Genomic DNA, 23,384 nt, shown 5'->3' with positions numbered 1-23,384 from the left:
ATAACATGAAAATCGTGACATGCATGTCATGAGCGGCATGATTTACATGCCACGGTGTTGGTGCTCTTGTGGCCGTTTCGTTAATTTGATATATACCAAAATTGGTATGACGTGACAAGAGTGCATGACAAACATAAGTGACAGGTCCTATCACGAAAATCGTGACACGTATGTCATGTACAGCGTGATTTACATGACATGGTCTCCGGGTCCTCGCGGCCGTTTAATTAGACGGATATATACTAAAATTGATACGATGAGACATTTCTGTATGGCGAACTTATATGACATGTGGTAACATAAAAATGATGACGTATGTCATTCACTCCATGACATACATGCCCCGCTCATGGTGCGCTTGCGGCGGTTTCGCTATCTTGACATGTACCAAATTTGGTATTCCACGACGTGACTGTATGAAGAACATAAATCACAGCTGGTAACATGTAAACCAAGACATGCATGTCATGTACAGCATTATTGACATGCCATGCTCATGGCCCGCTCGCGGCCGTTTCGCTAGCTTGATCTACACAAAAATTGGTATCGCGTGACAGTACTCGTGCAATTCGGCCCTCTGACCTGTGCTTCATTGCGCACAAATGTTGCCCAAGAGTGTAGCTACGGCCAAGAAACCTTGGACCCTTGGTGGCTCAGATGTCGAAGGAGCACACGGGATGTGTGGAGGCGGCGTTCGCAGGCGAGAGGAGCTTGAGGTGGTAGCGTCGCGAATGGAACCTCTAAGAAAAAAGACCATAGGTGACTCTTTTCGGAGAGCTCTGCCTTGTCACGTATAAGACTCTCTTTAAAGAGTCACGGTGACTCTCTTGGTGGGTCAGAATTGGCGCGCTCTAGGAGGGTACCCTGTCCCTTTAGGAAGAGTGGAAGTTATCCAAAAGATCACATTACCACTTATGAGGGAGTCAGACGACTCTTGCCGGTAACACTCCTACGGAGGTCAAATGACACACACCGAAGCGTTAAGCGACTCGACAACTATTTTATGTTACTCAACTGACCCATTCTCTACTTTTGCGCGACTACTGTTGGAAATAGTGAACTACGCATTTTAAGCAAGTCCAATAATACTTGCCGTTGTGGCCAGCGACTGCAAAAAAAGAATAGTTCAGTTTTAGCATTATTTAATGAAACTCGTGAAAACAACACACCTTTTCCAGCACAGTAATCTAGAAAGCGCAGAAAGATGGTCTGTAATTTCCAATCAAGTCGTTGAGGTATTCCTTTTTACATGCTTGTATGACTATAGCCAACACAAATGCGTGACAGTGATGCGTATCGTGTCATATGGTGCAAAATAAACTGCAGAAATCGGCATCATGTTCGTATTCATTCCTTATGATTATGAATGAACCAAAAGAGGTGACGGCTGGAGGCATCAGACTTCTGACTTGTTATGTTCTCGCCCCTGTTTAGATTGAGCAGCCATGAAAAATTGTATCTGAAAAGCAGAACGTGATATCATGATAAGAGAACGAAATTGCAGCAATAGTTTGCAAAACCTACACAATAAGTTATCTACACAGACATAATGAAGGCTCACAACAAAACAAGAATTGCAAACAAGCATGGTAAGGAACCAAGTTTTTTGCCGTTATCATCTAAAACACAACTTGGAAATAGCAGCTTTTGTAACACGTCACTTGGCGACAAACTTTCTACACAAGATGATGTGAGCCTCTTTTAAACAACAAACGAAATTGGTTTAGGCTCCTTTGCGTGGATGCCACTCACCTCTTTTCCTACGCCGTGTTGTCCAACCAAAGGAAATGTAGAACCGACTGCCTCTTGACTGGGCGAACGCCGCTGTTGATTTCCCATAACCAGTGGTGAGGCGCCAGACCATTGCGACACCTTCGTTTCCTCGAGTGTGGTTGTCAACTGGAGTGAAGAGGCGGCAGAAGCGATCCAGGATTATAGGAATAACCAACACACACACACTAATTATTTGTATTTAAAACCACCTTTTGTTCAACACACCATTACTGTACACACATTTGACACGAGTGCTTCGTTTGAAATAATTTCGCAACGAAAACAAAATTTCACGTAAAAGGCGGCGGGAACCTCGTTCACAATAGGCACTGGCTATGCACGAATGAAAGCACTTCTGAGGAATCGCTTCAAAATTTGCTTTCAGAATAAGCACGGCTTTGCGCCGGCATATCCCGACACCCAAGGGCATCCTCCGGCAGTCAGGAGCACGCCGTGAGCGGTTACTGATCGCACGTTTTACAAACGTAACCCATCCTTACTCAGATAAACACATACGAGTACGAGCGCCCGAACGACACCAAGCGCGCGCGCGGACGCCGTCTACGTCGAGATGAGACATGTCATATGCTAGAATTACCGCACGTAGCTCCTACTGTCACGTACACTCACTAGATTCTGTTATAACGCCGAGCGTCATCGCAGCATAGGCAAACCACGAAAACAGCAAACAGAAACGAGGGAAGAGTGCACGGCGGCCGCAACAACGCGCGGCGTCGAAAGTCTCGATCTTTTCACTTTACCCGCGAGGCGTGTCCAGCTTAAGTGAGTACCGCGTATGTGCTGGAAGCATAGTACTATATCTGCACCTTACACTACCGTTTTTAAGCCAGCAAAAACCATTATATATAGCGCGTCTAAGCGTTTTGTACAGACTTTTTTGTAGCGTTAGCTACACTGGCCGAAGTGGAGCAGCTTCGTGTGGCAGTCCGAGAGCCGTGCTGAGCATGCACGAGGACCAGTGCCGTGACACTGCGCACAGCTGGCGCACCGGAGCCGCCGCCGCCGCCGCGCACACCTCGCCGCTCTGCGCATTCCAGAGTAGTGACGTCATAGCCGCGACAGACGCAGTGGCGCCGGCACGCGCCGAGCTGTGCGCATCCGTTGCGCAGTGGCCGTCTGACGCTGCACCGGAGCCGCTTGATAGCGCCTCTCATTTTGCGCGCACACGTATCAGTGGGGGCATACATATAGCGGGGAGGTGGAGGAGGAAAATAAAAATGGAAGGACAGCGAGGTTAGACAGTCGTCAGACCGGCTGGCTGGCGTTTGCCAGTGTGGTATAGCCATGGAGAAGGAGAGCGCGAATGCTGCTAAGCGGCGCAGAAAAGCGAAGAGTATTGACAACTAGGAAAGCTAAGAATAATCAGCTGAACCTCAGCTAACGCTACGTATATCCTGGCATAGCCGGGCTAAGCCTCTGCAAATTTTTTCACGTTCCCACGCGCGGAAGCACGCTTCACACTCAAGGTCGATAGAAATATTATTATGAAGTAGGCTAAAGCGCATCTCAAAACGACATCTCGCACCTTCAGCAGGCAGGCACAACGTGCGATTAGCAAACAATGACCCTTGGTCATTGTTTGCATCGCTGAATTTATGGGAGCTTGTACAGCAACGCGCATAGCGGCGTCAACTCGTTAACAGACAGCTTTAGTTGGGCATCCGCAACAGCCCTGCAGGCGCAGGCTGCTCTTGGAAACAGTGTTGGCGGTAACGCGTTACAAGTAACGGCGTTACCGGTAACGCGTTACTTTTTTCGGTAACTTAGTAACGTACTCGTTACAACTTAAGAACTGTAACGGGTAACGTACTTACGTTAACATCTTTCGGTAACTTGCTGTGTCACGTTACTCGTTATTTTTCATCCTGTAGGTGCCATTTTCCTAGAGCTCGCCCCGACGAATTCTTCTGTCGCAGCGTCGGACTGTGTTCGGCCTGCCAGGCATTGACAAAGAAAGCCCGGGCGGAATCGCTTGTAGCCACACAGAGCTTGAAGAAAGCCGCGGAATCCGCCATGAGAAACTGCACGGACATGCTTTTCGTGGAAGTGGATTGTAGCAGGTGGATTGCTTGCTGGCACCTGCGCCTTTTCTTGCCCAAAAGACAGGCCACCCGAAGAGAAAGCGCAAGGGCTGGTTTAATCCATACCATGTGCTGATCGTGACGCTTCGTACGTGGGGGAAACACTTTCCTCAAGAGGCTGCAACAACATAAAAACGACGTCCGCAAGTTCGAGTGACGGAGTACACTCGCCGAGCAGAGCGTGGTGAACGAACACCGCATTGAATTTGACAACTCCCGCATCGTCGACTTAGAGCCCAATTACTATAAGCGGGTTTTTTGTGGAATCCTGGCCCATCCAGGTGATAGCCGGTAACGTCAGCTGGTCTACAGGTGCGCTGTTGGTCGAGAGTCTGCCTCAACGGAATACTGCACATCATGGAGAATAGGCGTGACCACGCGGCAGGAAGAAAACCCTGAAAAACAGAATGCGAGTGGGACGCGAAACGTCGGATTTTACAGCGAAAGGTGTTATGAGATCATTTCACCGGCCGTTTTTGGCGCCGTAGTTGTCCTCCGCCGCCGCCGCCGCTGGTGTCCGTAACCAGTATCGATCGAAATAAGAAAAAAAACGAAAAATTCCAGGATGGAACGAGGTTCGAACCTGGGCCCTCTGCGTGGGAGCCCAGTATTCAACCTCTGAGCCATGGCGGTGCTTGAAACGGCTTTGCAAAAAGGTCCTACAGGCTTCATGTCGGGAAGGAACCACATTAGCATATGCAATATAGCGTGGTAGAAGAGTAAAATAAGCACCAAGCGTCGCACAACGCGAATTCTGTAACCAGGAGTCACACAATGCGAATTGCGCAACGAGTAGGTTGTGAAATGCTTCCAACCCATGACAAAGATCTCTGCCATAATTCTTCGTCGTCATCAGGCACAGCATCAACAAAGTGCGCATAAGCCTTACATGCGTTTAGCAGGTACCACGGATCTCCGTAAAATGACGAAAAATGGCACAGTGCCTGCTGCCCTACTTCTCAAAAATTAGGATGATTTAGAGCGTAGCGGGTTCCTCGCAAGTGCACTTGTATTGGTTGCCAATGAAGCCTATAAGCGCAGATCCATTTCCTCGGGGTCTCAGTAAAATTACAATGCTTTATAGCGTAGTGGGTTCCTCGCAAGTGCACTTGGATTGGTTGCCAAGGAAGCCCATGAGCGCATGATCTATTTCCTCAGGGTCTCAGTAAAGTTCTTCGCCCCCCCCCGTCTCTCTCCCACGTCAACGTATGTTATACAGCATGACGGGAGAGGGAAATAGCGAGCGGGCGTCACCCAATGCAAATTACATAACTGGTGGGCCGTTTAAAGCTTCCAACCCATTACAAAGGGCTGAGCCATAATTGTTCATCGTCATCAGTCGTCGCGTCAATAAAGTGCACATAATGCCTTACAGACGTGTAGCTGGTGCCTCCCTTCTCTGCAGAATGACGAATAATGGCTTAGTAAATGCTTCCCAACTTCACAAAAATTGTGATTTATGGCGTAGTGGGTACCTTTCTAGTCTACTTGTATTGTAGCCCCAAGAGAGCTTACAACGGGCTCTAGAAACGCCGTTCTTCCAGCTTTCGCTGTGACTGTGCTGCGGTTTCAGCGCAGGCCTGGCGTTTTTTAGATGCGAAGTATCTTAAGGCGGAGCTCAATCCGGTGGTGATGGTGGTGGTGTGCGGCGTGACCGCCCTTACTGCGCATGCGCATACCCTCTCCACACACATCATCTCCACTCACCCTCTCCTATATCCCTCTCCCCTCCCCCTTTCCACTCTTCCTCTGAAACGCGGGCTAGACATGCCGAAATTCTCTCCTGCGCAACGCCGCGATGAGCTCGAGCGCATGCGCGTCCCCTCCCCTTCTCTCTGCTCTCCTATGCTGCCCCCCTCTCGCCCGCCTGTCGACCGCGTTCCCCGCTCACCCTGTGAGAATTAACGGCCAGGCTAGATGGAAGATACGACGCGCGAGGCGTCCCTCTTCGCGTTCCACGACGCGAGGTCGGTAGCATGCCCAATGAACGCCAACGGAACGCGATCGTGCAAGTGCTCCGGCTTCGCATCGCCTCATGGTCCCCTTTAGCGGGAGATGGTGTAATTTTTTCTTGTTACGCAAAAAAAAAGCTTTTTACTCCTTACCTTGGTTGGCGTGCCTCTGTTTCAACTAAAGCCCAATAATACTGCTGTCACACGAACAGCCTTAGCCGCGGTTAAGCAACCTACGGTTACGGGCTGACCACGGTTACAGGTAACTACACGGCAGACATAACAGCAGTTAGACTCCTAACCGTGGTTATCGCAAACGAGTGATTCCACGAGAGATCGACACGGATCCGCAAATGGATATTTTAGATTTGATTGGGTATTTTACATCTTGTGCACATACCACCTAACAGCCCGGAAAGGAACTTGGTTTTCTTATTAACTGCATAATTTACGAGGGAGAAAATGTCGAACATATGGAGGGATCACTTTCATTACCTGTCGTTCTCGAAAGTTCACGGCGATGTAAAACACAAATATTACCGTTAAGAAGAAGTCATTTTGTGTATGAAATGTGTGCGCAACAAAAAGTAAAGTAACGCTGTTTGAAACTTGTAGAGCGAAGGAAACTGTTTTATTTAAATGTCTAGATATGCGAAATTTTATTATAGCTGGCTACAAAGTTAAGCTTTATCAACTTTTTCAAAATAAGTGTTGCTTCTTTCTATCCGGAACTGCCGCTAAGTTTCGCGAGCGAGGCTGATCTTGAACACCCTCACATAAACGCTCGCAATTTTTGCGGTAATTAAACAGGTTAAAGTGAACAAAAAATGATTATGCACAAATATTTTTTTCAGTCACTAGGCTATTGAAGCATTTCTTTACTACTGCAAAATTTGCGCATCTACTTTGCTACTAGAAACACGCCGTTAGAATTACTGCAAATTTTCGGTCCCTGCCGGCGGCAAGTTATCTTTTCGTCCACTTTACTTCCTTCACATTTATATTCTAATTACTACAAATATCACCCCCTACACATTCCTTGGCATTATTGTCTGTTAATTCTCATTTATACTGTGCCTAACAAAGAAAAACGAGCCCTTCATAGTCACCTTCTTTCCTTAATTTAATGAGATTGACTTATATCCAAATAAGAGTCTAACAGCTACAGCACCACCGGTACCGATGCTGGATTTAACAGAGCAAGCATTCATTTAACAGAAGCTATCTTGGGTTGCGTCTCCTTTTCTTTTATTCAATGAGTTTTCAAAATCATAATTGGATTGCTAGCGCAAGTTCTTTCTAAGCAGTCCTTTTCCATCCCATCCAACACCTATGTCTCTGTATTGCTTTTTTCTGCTCTGCTTACGGCAATATGTCTCTAACATGCTGGCAACGGAAGTCTCTGCTTTATTCTTACTTTTAGCTGTCTGCATTATTTCTGCTTCTGTTTACAGACTTCTACTTAAGTTAACTGTTATGTCAAGGCGACGTTGAGATCAAATATATAATAATCAGCGCATGCTTGGAGTATATAGTAATGAAAGTTCTGATTATCTTAGTAAAATAGCGAAATTGAGTTTTCATGATAATAGCGTAAATTATTAGGGGCCATCTCAAAGATGTTAGCAAAGGAATTGGAGAAAAATTGCTATACGAAATGGTCCGTTTTTCTAGTGAGCGTCTACACGAGTCGGTTTACGCTACTTTACATAGGCACTGAAGTTTCTGTGGTCTTACCTTAAATGCCTAATTGTCATGGCTAAAGTTGTTTATATATATATCTATCTATCTATCTATCTATCTATCTATCTATCTATCTATCTATCTATCTATCTATCTATCTATCTATCTATCTATCTATCTATTAGGGGTTACCTGCCGCGGTGGTCTAGTGGTTACGGTGCTTGACTGCTAACCCGTAGGTCACGGCAGCCGCAATTCGATGCCTGTGTGCTTATATTTGAGTTTTATAACACCCCGCGGTCGAAATCGCCGGAGCCCTCCTCTATGGCGTCTCTCATCATATCGTGGTTCGGTGGGACGTTAAACTCAACAATTATCATTAGCTCTTGGGAGTGCCGCCTGTGTCGTGTTCCTATAATAATTCGCTGTGTTTGATACAGAACCGCTTTTCCATTTTACTTAGTTATATTTGTTTTTCTTTCTTAGTCTACTCTAAATATTTTTTACTGTTACTAATCACGAGGTAATCGGAGCTTAAGCGGCAGTATAGTGTGAATAGCGGCGGTGTCCTGCGGCGCTTCATGCAACTGTGGCGACCCACTGCGCACAAACCGGCGCAACGTCCACCTCGTCACTAGCTAGCCCGGCGTGACACGGCTGCATGCTTCACCACGCCTCCGAAAGGGACAGCGCCACCGCAGCCTCACCGGAGGCTTACGTCACCGACGGTGGCTATAAACCCAAGCTGCCAAGCTCGGAAATCGTCATTCCTTCGCTACCCGACTGAGCGTAGCGTCGGTATGCTCGCCTCGCTGCTGCTACTTCGTTAATAAACAGTTGTTACGTTTTATGTTGGGATGCGTCCTTCCATCGAAACGGCATCCCACACAACTATAGAACACGTCTGACACGTTTTCTGGGCTGCAGATGTTCTCTCATAAAAGAAAAATTGTTAGAAGATGGCGCATTACTGAGTACGTCGCTAACCAACGCTTTACGCCAGCAAATAAGTAGAATATAAAAGTAATTACAGTTTTATGTCCTCTACGTAAACAAGATGCGTCGCAAAGAATGTCACTATACCAGCGTTCTCGCTGATGTACACCTGTCCGGTGATCGGGTATTGCGAAAACCGAGATACGTTTACGGGCAAGGTAGAACTTAACAACGGTGTTTGCACCATTGTGCGGAAGCATCTTATTGAAGATGACAGCCCGCTAGCTGGTCGGCAAGCAGAGCATCGACTCTACCCAATTACAAAAGCGGGAAGCAAAAGCCGTTATCAGCGAAGTCTACACAAATAGCTGTCATGGAACAAAAGTAATATACCTACAAGATACAAGACTTTGGAGATACAAACAGACATTTCATACAAATGAAACAAAATTGGTCGTAGTTAATAAACTTTCAAGCGAACATTTTTGTGCATCGGTGTTTAGTGCTACATTACCGTATATACAGATATATAATAACAAATTTCCGAATGTATCGAAGTATCTTAAGATACAATTGGAATGTATCGTATCGGATACAATCGGCGCTGTAGTATGTTGTATCTGTATCTGAAATACTTCTTGACTGAGTATCTTGTATCGTATCGCGATATTATTTCACAGTATCTTTGCCCAGCCCTGCACAGCCTTGAAAAGCTTTGTCGTATCATTTATTGCGATACCAATTATATGGACAATCTCGGCTTATTTTTGCCGTTGCCGTCGCCGCCGTCATACACCGTATATGTCTCTCTCTCTCTCTCTCTCGATATATATATATATATATATATATATATATATATATATATATATATATAACCCACAAAGAAAAATAATTCAGAAAAGCTTTCCGACGCGCGGAATCGAACGGGCGACTTCCCGCTTTCCAGCGCGTGGCGTTAGACGGTTAGGCCACCAACAACACCACCTTTCAGCCTGCTAACGGCGAGCTATTCATATACACCACTTACATTAGCATGCTTTCTTAGTTACCACATAGATGGTGCGATGTGCGCGCGTTGCGCGCTTTAGAAATTGTCGCCCTGTTCCTGCGAACGCCGTTGCTCTTCGCCAGGTGCACGTTAAAGAACCCCAGGTGGTCGAAATTTCCGGAGCCCTCCACTACGGCGTCTCTCATAATCATATCGTGGTTTTGGGACGTTAAACCCCAGATATTATTATTATATTGCTCTTCGCCCTACAGGGCGTGGTCGCCTTCGTGCGCTTATCGTGAGGAAAGAAGGGGGCGGCTGGCGGGGGGGGGGGAGTGGGGGGTTGTATGTCTTGTGCTTTCCCCGCGATGTCCGCGCTGAAGTCACAGAGCGTACGAAGGTCATTTCGCTCGCTGAAGCGGCCGCGTTTGCGAAAGGAGCGCGCTGTTCAAACAGAAATAAGTAACAACTGGGACAGTTATTTCGCGCTCGTCCTGTGTGTACCTGTTCGTTCGTTTCGTACTCCTGCTTTATGTTTGAGCAGTGCGCTTCAAGTGTCGAGCTGTTACGCATGATAGTTCGCGCTCTTCCTGTGTGCGTTCTTTTCGTGCGTCCTTTGCGCTCGAGCGACGCGCTGGCAATTTCGGGCTGCTTTCCGTTCTTCGCGTTACATTTCAATTTATTGCTATCGCATTCATTGCTTCGCCGTTGCGGTGAAACTGTGACTTTTTTGTGAACTTCTATGATCTAAACACATTAATTAAGGCAAAACAGTTTTGAGCGTAGTTTGTAAACTGTCTCATAAGGCACAACTAAATGTTGCATTTATGTTGCGCGGCGGCTGTATTTTCGATGGAGGCGAAAATGTTTGAGGCCCGTGTACTTAGATTTAGGTGCACGTTAGAGAACCTCAGGTGGTGGAAATTTCCGGAGCCCTCTGCTACGGCGTCCCTCATAATCATATCGTGGTTTTGGGACGTTTAGCCCCAGATATATTAGATGTTGGAAAGGCTGTTAAGTTCCCTCACTGCCGTGATGTTCGTTTTGTAATGTGATTTATATTTAAAAAAAACTGACCCGACGCTTCGAGACCCGTTCGGTCTCTTAGTTTTTTAATTAAGAAGACTAGTGACTAAACGTGGCCAGAGAGTCTTTTTTACAGCGAAAGCTGTTATGAGATAACAACAAGGGCCGTTTTTGGCGCCGTAGTCGTCCACCACCGCCGCCGCCGCCGGTGTCCGTAACCACTGTCGCTCGAAATAAGAAAAAAAAAACGAAATAAGAAAAAATTTCCAGGATGGAACGAGGTTCGAACCTAGGCCCTCTGCGTGGGAGCCCAGTACCCTACCTATGAGCCATGCCGGTGCTTGAAACTGCATTGCAAAAAGACCCTATACAGGCTTCATGTCGGGAAGGAACCACATAACATATGTAATGTAGCGTGGTAGAAGAGTAAAATAACAACCAAGCGTCACACAACGCGAATTCTGTAACCAGGCGTCACACAATGCCAATTGCACAACGAGTGGGTTGTTGAATGCTTACAACCCATTACAAGGGCTCTGCCATAATTCTTCATTGTCATCAGCCACAGCATCAACAAAGTGCACATAATGCCTTACATGTGTTTAGCAAGTACCAGGGTTATCCGCAGAATGACGAAAAATTGCATAGTGGCTGCTTCTCTACTTAAAAATTATGATGATTTATAGCGTAGTGGGTTCCTCCCAAGTGCACTTCTGTTGGTTGCCAGGGAAGCCCATAAGCCTCCCATGATCCATTTCCTCAGGGTCTCATAAATTTAATTCCCTCTCTCTATCTCTTTCTCACGTTAGTTATGTTATAAAGCGTGGTGGGAGGGTGACATAACGACTGGGCGTCACACAATGCGAATTAAGTAACCAGTGGGTCCTTTAAAGCTTCCAACCCACTATAAGGCGCTCAGTCATAATCCTTCATTGCCATCAGCCGTCGCATCAAGAAACTGCTCATAACGACATACAGATGGTACCTCTCTTCTCCGCAGAATGACGAGTAATGTCGTGGTGGGTGCTTCCCAACTTCACAAAATTTATGATTTGTGGCATAGTGGGTACGTTGATAGTGTACTTGTATTAGTAACCACAAGAGTTTATAACGGGCTCTAGAAATGAGCTTTCGCTGTGACTGCGCTGCGCTTTCCGCGCAGGCCTGGCGTTTTTTTTTCTTATAATCTTGCCCAGCCAGACAGACTTCTGTCGAATATGTTTGCCTTTAAATTTCTGATGATTCACATGCAAACCATGATATGATTATGAGTCATACAGTAGTGGGCAACTCTAGATTGATTCTAGCTGCCTGGAGTTAGACAAACGCAGTTGTAGCCTTGAAGAGACTGCTCGCGAAACATTTGCTCCAGCGACACCTCTTGTTCACAAATTTTTCGTCTCTTCAAGCTTCCGTCTTTCCCTGAACTTCAGACGCAGATCTAAGCACAAGAGTGTCTTTGCAGTTCGCCCCCAATGAAACGTGACCTCCGTGGCTGGGTATAAAACCTGCGTCGTTGAGCTCAGCAGTGCCACGTAATGTAACTAATGCACGGAGCTAGTGTTCAATTTCAACGCTATTGCGGTGTAGATTGCATGACACAGTAGACAGCTAATTATTGTAGACGATTGTAAGCACCCCTCCATGAAATGCCTGGTAAACCATTCACAAATACAGCATTGCAAGCATGATGTTCAAGGTGACCTATTGTAGCAGACGCACACATGTTTCACCGCACTTGCAGAGTGGACATTCGGGGGTAGTCATCCTGTCGTTGCCTGGCAATACTGGAAAAAGTAGTAATGACATCACAAGATATTGATAAGCATAATCAATGAATATTAAAATTTGCAAAAGTAAACATATAAACATAGTGAATAAAAACAGCGGTTTGTTATACATATATGTAAACGTACCTTATAATGCATGTTGTATCACTCGGGCTAGCTTCTTTACAAGGTATGTCATGTAACAGGTGCCTTGCCCATTGCACATAGCTGTTTCCTTGTCAGGCCAGGAGGCTAGAGCAGAAAAAAAACAAGAATATTTCTGATTATAGTGACGGTTTCTTTATCACACTAAAGTGAAAGTACACTTATAATTATGTGAAGCTTTTGTTGCACTAAATGTGTAGTGCAAATAACCTAAACTGGCAACAGGAGAAATGAGACCTCTAAACCTGGCTTCTCAAATGCGACTGCGGCAAACTATAACTCGTATATTTTTCGCACTGATATACGGGCTAGTTACGAAGATACAAGTCAGGCGTTGGTGATGTAGTTGCCTTTCTTCAATGCAGTAGCCTGGTTAATGTTAACCGAGCGATAAACTCAGCAACTCGCTCCCACGTGAAGCCACGCCGCTAGGAACGCACGTTTTCTCATCGACAGAGTATGAAGTTGAAAAACTGAGTATTGCAGTGCGTCGCCTCTGTGTGACACCCAAGCCATTGGTAAAAAAAGCTGAAGCAATGGGTTTTTACTCACCGGTCCGTATATTCTCGGGCTTGAAACGAGTGTCATCTGGTGAAAGCTTCAACGGTCCCTTCGTTCCCCTGAAGTCAGCTGAATGCACTTCGCGAAAGCATTTTGACGAGTCGAAACGAACAGAACGAAAGCGAGTGTGTCCGCCGGCAGTGGCTCGAAACATTTACAGCGAAACGAAACAGCGCGAAACCCATCGGAATGCACGGCGAATCGTTACCTGCCGTTGCGCCGCTTCACGCCTCTGCCGCCGTATATTTTGAAGTGAAGATAATGATGCCGATAGGCTGCTGACAACCACGAGTCAGCTCGAGCAAAAACTATTACTGTGAGGATCGTAGGCGAAGGCGAATGATTGAAGACGCACCGGCACTGTCTCTTGTAACTACATGTTTATTAACACGGAACGGGAACTCTGCGGCCAAACAGGGTGACCCTCGCACAAGCACACAAGAACGGACATCACACTAGCAACGCGGGCTGTCCTTGGCTGTCTCTGCTAGCGTCTGACACTGGGCGCCTTCTAGTGATCGAGGAGGAAACGCTAGTCGAGGAGGCCATCTGCCCGGAGACACGGGAGGTAGGCACTGCGGAATGTATCATGGCTGACACCTCACATCCCACCCCCTCTTAGTCGCTCGCACAAGCACACAAGAACGGACATCACACTAGCAACGCGGGCGGTCCTTGGCTGTCTCTGCGAGCGTCTGACACGGCGCGCCTTCTAGTGATCGAGGAGGAAACGCTAGTCGAGGAGGAAGTGCTGCCATCTGCCCGGAGACACGGGAGATAAGCACCGCGGAATGGATCAGGGCTGACACCTCACATCCCACCCCCTCTTAGTCGCTCGCACAAGCACACAAGAACGGACATCACACTAGCAACGCGGGCGGTCCTTGGCTGTCTCTGCTAGCGTCTGACACGGGGCGCCTTCTAGTGATCGAGGAGGAAACGCTAGTCGAGGAGGAAGTGCTGCCATCTGCCCGGAGACACGGGAGATAGGCACCGCGGAATGGATCAGGGCTGACACCTCACATCCCACCCCCTCTTAGTCGCTCGCACAAGCACACAAGAACGGACATCACACTAGCAACGCGGGCGGTCCTTGGCTGTCTCTGCTAGCGTCTGACACTGGGAGCCTCCTAGTGAGTCGAGGAAGAAACGCTAGGCTGATCAGCCGAGTGCTGCCATCTGCTCGGAGACACGGAAGATGGGCACTGCGGGATGGCTGACACCTCACATTACAAGAGATTGATGACGCGGTACCTGGCAAAGCAAGGCCACTTCGTATAAACAGCAGTTCGTTTTATTGAAGTGTAACAGTATGCAAACAACTGAACTTCGTTACTTAAAAAAAGTCAGTCCCGCCGCAACGGCGAAGCAATGAATGCGATAGCGATAAATTGGAATGCAACACGAAGAACGGAAAGCAGTTCGAAATTGCCAGCGCGTCGCTCGAATCCAAAGGACGCACGAAAAGAAAGCACACAGGACGAGCGCGAACTATCATGCGCCACAGCTCGACACTGGTAGCACACTGCTAAAACATAAAACAGGATGCACGAAACGAACGAACAGGTACACACGCGCGAACTGTCCAAGTTGTTACTTATTTCTGTTTGAACAGCGCGCTCCTTTCGCAAACGCGGCCGCTGCAGCGAGCGAAGCGACCTTTGTACGCTCTCTGAGTTCAGCGCGGACATCGCGGGGAAAGCACAAGACATACAACCTCCCGTCCCCCCCCCCCCCCCGCCAGTGGCCCCGTTCTTTTCTCATGATAAGCGCACGAAGGCGACCACGCCCTGTAGGGCGAACAGCAACGGCGTTCGCAGGAACAGGGAGACGATCTTTAAAGCGTGCCACGCGTGCACATCGCGCCATCTATGTGGTAACTAAGAAAGCATGCTGCTGATGTAAGTGGTGTATATAAATAGTTCGCCGTTAGCAGGCTGAGAGACGGTGCCGTTGGTGGCCTAAGCGTCTAACGCCGCGCGCTGGAAAGCGGGAGGTCGCCCGTTCGATTCCGCGCGTCAGAAAGTCTTTCTGAATTATTTTTCTTGGTGGCTTCGATATATATATATATATATATATATATATATATATATATATATAGACATATACATATACGATGCATGAAGGCAGCGACGGCAAAAATGAGCCGAGACTGTCCATATAATTGCTATCGCAATAACGTATCATTGATTTGAAGTTTGGCCCCGACGAAGGCGCCCCCATGTAAAAAGTGCAATAGCGCGAATGGCGGTGCCCATGCGACCCTAACGCAGAGATTAGTAGCCAGAAATCGCCGGGGCTGATTTTTTTGCCCTCTGCGGCGATCGCTGGAACTTGAGACTTTCCGGGGCCTGACGCAACTGAGGCAACCCGCGCAAGCACGAACCGCATTCCAATAGACCGAGGAGACTGTGAGAGGAGGTGGCGCGCCACCCCGGCTCTGTCGGCGAGCGAGGCGAGCCGCCGCGCCACGACGGCACCGAAAGGCAAACGCGCCATTATGTGTGGCGTATTGGCCGCAAGGCCCACCACTGGAAACGCCTGCGCAACGTCGGTGTGACGTGCTTGGCAGGATCACGTGGTCTCAGCGGCTGCGTCGGCTGCTTGTGGAGCGCTACTGCGTGCTTTGAAAACGAGTTTTAAGTCCCGTATGCGCTGCGGTCTGTTCAAATACGGACGTTTTGTCGCATTTTATACTCAATTGAAACCATTGTAGGGTGATTCCACGTAAGATCGAACAAACGATGGCTGGTCGACCTCTTAAATTTATTTCATAACTTTATATATTATTGCCTGATGAGTGGAAAGAAGAGATCCGCAATTTGCTTTGCCGCCAAAAATTTTTTTCGTAGAACAGGAAATCAATAATGACGGAGAGGTGGAGTGGAGCGCTCATCCGCTCTGCTGTTTTGGCCAAATTTCGTTGTGAATTGCACGAAAGATATTAACGTTAGGTAGCTGAAATTTCTTTAACTAAATATATGCATGTTTTTGCTTTTGCTCAGGTATTTTTAGTTTTTATGTGTAGTGAAGATGTTCTTATAAAAAACCTCGAAATTGGCCCAGGAAACGTTATTTTCTTTATTTTGAAGGCTTTTATCTCAAAACGCCTTGTAGCAGAGCGACGAAAATTCCGCATTTCGTTCTTCGCGTACGTATCTACCAAACTGCCGAATCTTATATTTATCTACCTTTTCAGTAAAGAGATATGATCGGGCTAAATTCAAGAAAACATTGAACAACGGAAACTTATGACGACAATTAAAAAAAAAATCACAGCATATCCACGGAGTAAATGATGATGAGTGGGCGAAGCTGCGGAGGTTCATCGGTAAACCGTGAATCTTCCGTTAATTCTGCCCAGTACATCATCACCGACGTGAGATCGGGCGCGTTTATACTAAAAGTTCGATGAGAGTTATGACGACTTGCAGCTCACTTTAATTTTACATGTACGCTGTGAATTTTCATTGTTTAGTCACGCACAGGAGAAATCGCGCACACGCACTACCTTGGAGGTCAAAATACAGTGCCTATATATACGCGGTGGTCAGTGAACGGTTGTGCAGCGCGAGCGGTTGGTTTTTAGGGGCGAAGCTCCTTAAGGGACTATACACGCGCTATCCGCACACCCGCTCCGCACGTGGCGGGACACCTGCCGCCCGCAAACGGAGGAGGAAAAACCGGTACCCCGTGTGCGACGATTGGAGTCGTTCCGGTTTTTCCTCCTCCGTTTGCGGGCGGCAGGTGTCCCGCCACGTGCGGAGCGGGTGTGCGGATAGCGCGTGTATAGTCCCTAAAGCGGCACCCGTTCGTCCCCGTCGTATTGCGTAACCAGTCTTAACGCTAGTACCAGATCTTGACCTCCAAGGTGGTGCCGGTGGGAGATTTCTCCTGTGCGTTGTTGAACAATAAAAGCATTTTAGGGGCGAAGCTCCTTAAGGCGGCACCCGTTCGTCCCTCGTAGTCGTCGTGGTCGTAGTAGAGAGTAACAAGTCTTACGCTTTGACCTCCAAGGTGGTGCCGGTGGGAGATTTCTCCTGTGCGTTGTTGAACAAAAAAAAATTCGCAGCGTGCGCGTTAACTAAAAGCCGAATTCTTCTGTCTCTCATTCCCCATTAGCAGCCATTGGCATGTTCCAGTAGGAAACGTTAGTAGAAGTAGAAGTGTAAGTGTTAGCTAAAAGCCGACTTCTTCTGTCTCTCATTGCCATTAGCAGCCATTGTTTACCTCCAAGGTAGTGCCTGGTGAGATTTCTCCTGTGCGTGATTAAACAATAAAAATTTTGTTCAAAACGCCGTTGATTGATGAAATAAACCAACGAAAGACGCCAGATGTTTTGTAAAAGCAGAACGAAAGAACGCCAGATGTTTTTCTTAAAGTGTAGTAGTAGTAGTAGTCCACCTCGCCCGATCGTCAACGGGCGAGGTGGACCGGCAACGGCGCGAGGACCCTGCCGTACGAGAGTTAAATCACACTAACAGACATACTTTGCGGGCGATACACTCTAGGGAGCTTTCAACTTTTCGTCTTAATGTACATGATAAAGAAATTATTTCTACGAAAAACGCAAGGCACACCTTGAGCAATATGTTTGGTTTTGGGACGCTAAATGGAACCATGAGGCGATGCGAAGCCGGAGCACTTGCACGATCGCGTTCCGTTGGCTTTCGTTGGGCATGCTACCGACCTCGCGTCGTGGAACGCGCGTCCTGTCTTCCCTCTAGCCTTGCCTTTAATTCGCACAGGGCGAGCGGGGAATGCGGTCGCTCTTGGCGCTCTTTCGCTCGGGAGCGGACTTCTTCCTTGCATTTCACCGATCACAAGTGATAATGAAGGGACCACGTAAACCAACAGTACAATAAAAGTTTGATGTTTAATATATACACGATGTTTCACACTCTTTATATTATGTACTGGGCGCATTTCACGGAAGAGTTTCACGGTTTACAGATGATTCCCTCCGTAGCTTCGCCCCACTCATCATCATTCACCCCGTGGATATGCTGTGATTTTTTCTGAATTATTTTTCTTTGGGGCTTTTGTATATATATACATAGTTATACATATACGGTGCATGACAGCGACGGCGACGGCAAAATTCAGCCGAGACTGTCCATATAATTGCTATCGCAATAAAAAATTCGCAGCGTGCGCGTTACTAAAAGCCGAATACTTCTGTCTCTCATTACCCATTAGCAGCCATTGACATGTTCCAGTAGGAAACGTTAGTAGAAGTAGAAGTGTAAGTGTTAGCTGAAAGCCGACTTCTTCTGTCTCTCATTCCCATTAGCAGCCATTGTTTACCTCCAAGGTAGTGCCTGGTGAGATTTCTCCTGTGCGTGATTAAACGATAAAAATGTTGTTCAAAACGCCGTTGATTGATGAAATGAACCAACGAAAGACGCCAGATGTTTTCTAAAAGCAAAACGAAAAGACGCCAGATCTAAAGCAAGACGAAAAGACGCCAGCTGCTTAACGAAAGACGCCAGATGTTTCTCCTCTCCTAAGGTCTCCTACGGTCTCCTCTCCTACGGCCTGCGTCGGCGCAGCGGCGCCGACGCAGGCAGCGTCTTGAGGGGAGAGGGGGAGGGAAGTGGAGAGGAGGAGTGGTGAGGGGGAGTGGAGAGGAGGTGTGTGGAGAGGGTATGCGCATGCGCAGTAAGGGTGGTCACGCCGCACACCATCACCACCACCACCGGTTTGAACTCCGCTGTAAGATGCTTCGCATCTAAAAACCCATTTTTTATAATTCTTAAACTTTGTCCACTTATTCTCCTTCCCATCAGTTTTCACAGTCACTGAAAACACACTGCATAATTTCGTTGCACTAATAGTTACGGTCCCTCCAATGAGACCCTTAGGCAAGGCTCGGCGCACCATGCAGGTCTGAAGATCCGATGCTTCTATGCTGAAGAAATAAGCTTCTTACTATGGGTCATCGCTAGTGTGGATGGCAGTAGAGTGAAGTTGACAGCGTTCCCGGGGTCCCGTCGTTGCTGCATAAACTTGCCGAAAACTTTCGGTCCAATGCGCTCAGAACCAGCACTTTCCTTCAGCTGAATTTCCCGATGCATCACCTTAAAGGGACACTAAAGAGGAACAATGAGTTGGCTTAGATCCATAAACTCTGAGAAGTCTATGTCATTAATTTCGCCATCGTAGGTTTCTTAACCCATACATGCCCAAACTCAGAAAAAGTGACAAAACAAATATATTTTTTCAGAAAAGGTATACATTACACTCTTATTCAAGTCCCGTATAACGTCTGGCACATAAGCGGCCCATTTTTATTCCACCACGAGGTACTCCATATAAGCGGCCCTTTAATCGCCATTAAGCGTGACAAATTCTGCGGTGACGGGCTGGGCCCGCTATATGCGGCCGCGAGCGGACGCAACGCTTATATGGAGCCCGGGGTTTATTGACGCGAAAATTTCTCGAGCGGACGCAACGCTTATACAGGGCCCGCTGTTTTATGCGGGAAATTGAGATCGGCGCGGCGGCGAGAAGCGAGAGAGCGCCGGGCGAGCGTGCTCAAAGCTCGAAGTCCACGTTGATGTCGTGTAGTGTTTCCTGTGTTGGCGCCCGATGCGGCCGGTGAACTCGAGATCCAGCCAATACAGCCAGCACTTCCCTGACCTTGGCAATCGTATCTGATTTCGTGCGAAGCACGCGCGTTGGAAACGCAGCGGCCATGCCGAGTTACGTCTGTCGCCTCTGCTGCCTCGTTCGCCTCGCACCGTTTTTGTTTAAAGTATACAAGTTCGTATTGGAGACGTGCCTTTGTTTCTGTTTACTCGTGAATACGCAAAATTATCACGGAAACAACGCCCGCGACGTCTACAAACTCAACGTGCAAAGGAAGTTTTCACCTTTGATCGCGTTCTCTCCGTGCTCACGCTGCTGACTTATCCCCACTACAGTTCTCTCTCCCATGCGCGTCGAGCGGTGTCCGTCTCTTTTGCGCCCGCTCCTTGCGTGATCTCTCTGTTTTCGGTGAGAATTCAGTCCCGCGATCGTCTTGGCGTGCTTCAACGTTTCGGCAGTGCCGATCAGGCCCTGCTGCGTGGGATGTACACCTCGACCGGCGTCAAAGGCATTCAGAGAGGAGCGTGCAGTTATGATGGCACGTGTGAGTGCAAAGTGTGTCAGTGCGACGTGAGTGTGAGTGAGTGCATCAGATTGCTCGCGTACAGCCGCCAGCCAGGGGAACCAGGCGTGCCACACCAAGTTGCCTGGTGCTCCTACTGCGGGCACTGCCTCGTGAACCATGCACGACTGGGTGAGTTTATTTCGATGCTCCCAATCTTGTGTTGTGCTGTTAGAAACAAAGCACCGCTCCTAACGAGTCTCTATAGACCTGTGAAAGGCGCATCGAAGAGCCTCTTGCTCGGACCTTTTCTTCGAAATGCATGAAGGTCGCAAACTGTCAGAAAGCGAAACACTGTTGCTCACTATTATGTGGTTCGCGAATCAAGAACGATATCAAGCACTATCTGCAATTGTGCACCTGAAGCGGATCTATCTCTCATATATTGCTCAAAAACGGAATCAGTATTGTACTTGCATGACTATCGTAAAACGTTCGTACAGAATGTAACTATTTATCTGCGTTTAGGTATTGCAACAGGTGTAACTTAGATATTTGTTTCTGGTGGAGAGTTGATAAATTACAATTAAGTCTATAGCTAGCTCATTCCATTGAAGAATTTTCTTTCGCACGACAATTTTGTCACAATTATGCAGCAATTTTCGGCGCAGCATATGAAATAAAAAAAAGCTATTCTATGTCTGACCAGACGACAAATACATATGTTTGTCAAGACCACGTTGAAAGAAGATATTCAGGGTAATTTTACGCCCAATTATGGTGTATGCAAACACAAAATACTTTTGAATACAAGAATGTCTTTCTGCAAAAGAGCTTTAATTTCAATGAAAAAAAGACAATATTCAATAAGCAGGTGGTGGCACCACTCTCAGACGTGTGCATTGACAGCCGAAAGGACCTGCAATGTTGTGAAATTAGTCTATATACAACAGCACCATTCACTGCATGCATCTGTGTACACAAAGTGGGCCCTTTGAGTCTGCTAAAGTACTCTGACATTGACTTTGAATGTAATTTGTATCATTCACTCAACGAAAGATTATATGTCAAATTTCAGTGTTAGAACATCCATGTAGATTGAAGTTTGTTTCCTTGGTGCTGCAAAGAATATTGATATTAGCCTATGTGTAGCCACCTTACATGCGTAGCCACCTTACATGATGACTGGGAACTGCTTTGTATCCTAGTGTGGACATGGCCTTTAGTTTTTTCAATGTGGACTCTGTCGCTACGTCCACCTTGTTTGTAACAGAGTTCCTTTTCTGCCATTCAATAGGGTCCAGTCAATTCCTTTGTTTAAAATAGTTTAAGATGGTTCAAGTACATCTGTATGCACAAAGGCGTACACACAAGCAATCATGTGTGTCAATGTAGGCAATCCATTCGGGCCTTTTTGATTGTCCTGTGGTTCTTCCATTTCCCAACAGAAACAGAAACCAGGTATTTCCAGGTTTGCCCTGTGAGCGTGACACTACAGCACTCAAGTTTTGTGCAAAAGGACATTGCCCAACACACATGCCATCTGTCACCACCTATGATATGTCATCACTGAGAGGTGGCTTCAGCCTACTATTGAAGCAAGCCAAGGCTCTGCTTTCCATAACTTATGGTCTCAGTACACTCATTTGGCTGCTGTTTTTACCCATTTTCATGAAACAGATATATGATATGAACATTGCGTGCGAAACACAAAGAAACGCTTGCTTATACACTTGTGAGATCTGACATTATACCTGTGGCTGCTTTCAATGCATTAGCAAAATTTCAAGCAGTGGCACCTATAGCTGTCTATCGGGGTTGCTGAAACTGCTTTATTTACAGTGGCATAAACCACGCCCATAAAAATCTCAATTTATGCAAGGTTTTGCATCTAAAGCTTGCAATATTTTAGTGCTGGCATTCATCCATCCACTACCTCTGAATTGTTAGCTTTTTGTATAAAGATGTGCTGTGCAGAACATAAAACATATATTAGTTTTTATTATTTTTTTCTAGTATCTTGCAGATGTCCATGGGTTGCCAGGGCCCATGATTGTTTGGAGCTCGGCAACAAAGCCTATTTTTTGTGCTGAGGACGAGCGTGTTACCCTGAAAGATGACTGCACGCTTGAGAAGGCGCTTTTCTTGTGTTTGACCGTACATTACATAAAGGATGTTACCTACTCGTCTGCTTTCGCCCAAACATTGGGACTAATTCAAAGTTTGCTCCACAAGGAAGAGAGTTTTGCACGTTGCTGGGCAAGCAGTAAACTGCTGAAGATTCTCGACAAGCTCAAGGACAACGCCTAACTTATGTTCTTTTTTGTGCAGTTTTATTTTGTTTGTGTGTTTTTTGTTACATTGTTAGGCTGGGTAGATAAGGCTGCTGCATAGCTGAATTTTCACAAACTTTAGAGACACTTAAGTTCGTTTTATGTCCATGCACTTTTCAATGCTCTTTCTTTTGAGGCTACCTGAGTAGCAGGTACACTAGCATTGGAATCTGTGGCAGACATCATGTGCAATAATAATTGTATGTGTGTGTGTGTGTGTGTGTTCATATATACATATTCATTGTTCATTTTGTAGTTTTCCTCGAAGTATAACATACACAGTCATCGTATTATTTCTGATGCATGTACTATGAAAAGTCTTATTTATTAGGGCGTTATATTAGCATATCACTGGTCGTTCATGCACAGCTGATACCCATGCTTTGAAATTTTATTAGCCACTACCTACAGAAACGCTGCGTCCTCAAGCTTCAGGCCTACTAATATAGAGGGTATCTAGTTTAGTCATACATTTGTGATAAATCATAGTACATACGTGCACTACACAGCTCATGATATAGAACAGAATTTTTTAAATGCGAAGCATTTCTTAGCGAACCTCTGGCACTTTGAGCGTTTCTATCTACGTATCTATCTATCTATCTAGCCGCCTACGTCTGGGGGCTCTCATGATCGCCTCGTTAACTTGGTGCCGACCAAAATTTGCATGGGAGGGTAACATGATTGGGTGAATACGACTGTCGGGTCATGACATGAATAAAGTGAAAATCCTGTCGCGTACGTCGTCAAACCCTTTCCTCCAGACACTTGTGGCACATACCCGCTTACCACGGGCCGCGGTGCATGGGTATGAGCCACAGGTGATTGACAGTTTGTATCTACCCAGGAACGGCGAAAACAGATAATAAATGCGAGAGCGTTAAGAAAAACCGACATCGGCAGCGTTGACCTGACGAATGGAAAGAATGAAAATTAGGATCCCAGCAGGAATCGAACCCAAGCATTCTGCGTGGCAATCAGGTATTCTGCCACAGAGCCACGC

The 23,384-nt window shown here is 46.8% G+C and overlaps 1 protein-coding gene across 1 annotated transcript in view; it reads right to left on the bottom strand.

Annotated features, from left to right (window-relative positions):
- LOC119389198 (uncharacterized) overlaps positions 1-23,384 on the bottom strand; it is a 162,651-nt gene that overhangs the window by 2,365 nt on the left and 136,902 nt on the right. The window lies entirely within an intron of this gene.

The sequence above is a fragment of the Rhipicephalus sanguineus genome, chromosome 4, assembly GCF_013339695.2.
Source record: "Rhipicephalus sanguineus isolate Rsan-2018 chromosome 4, BIME_Rsan_1.4, whole genome shotgun sequence".
NCBI classification, from domain to species: domain Eukaryota; kingdom Metazoa; phylum Arthropoda; class Arachnida; order Ixodida; family Ixodidae; genus Rhipicephalus; species Rhipicephalus sanguineus.
This window is presented reverse-complemented; position numbering and strand designations above follow the sequence as displayed.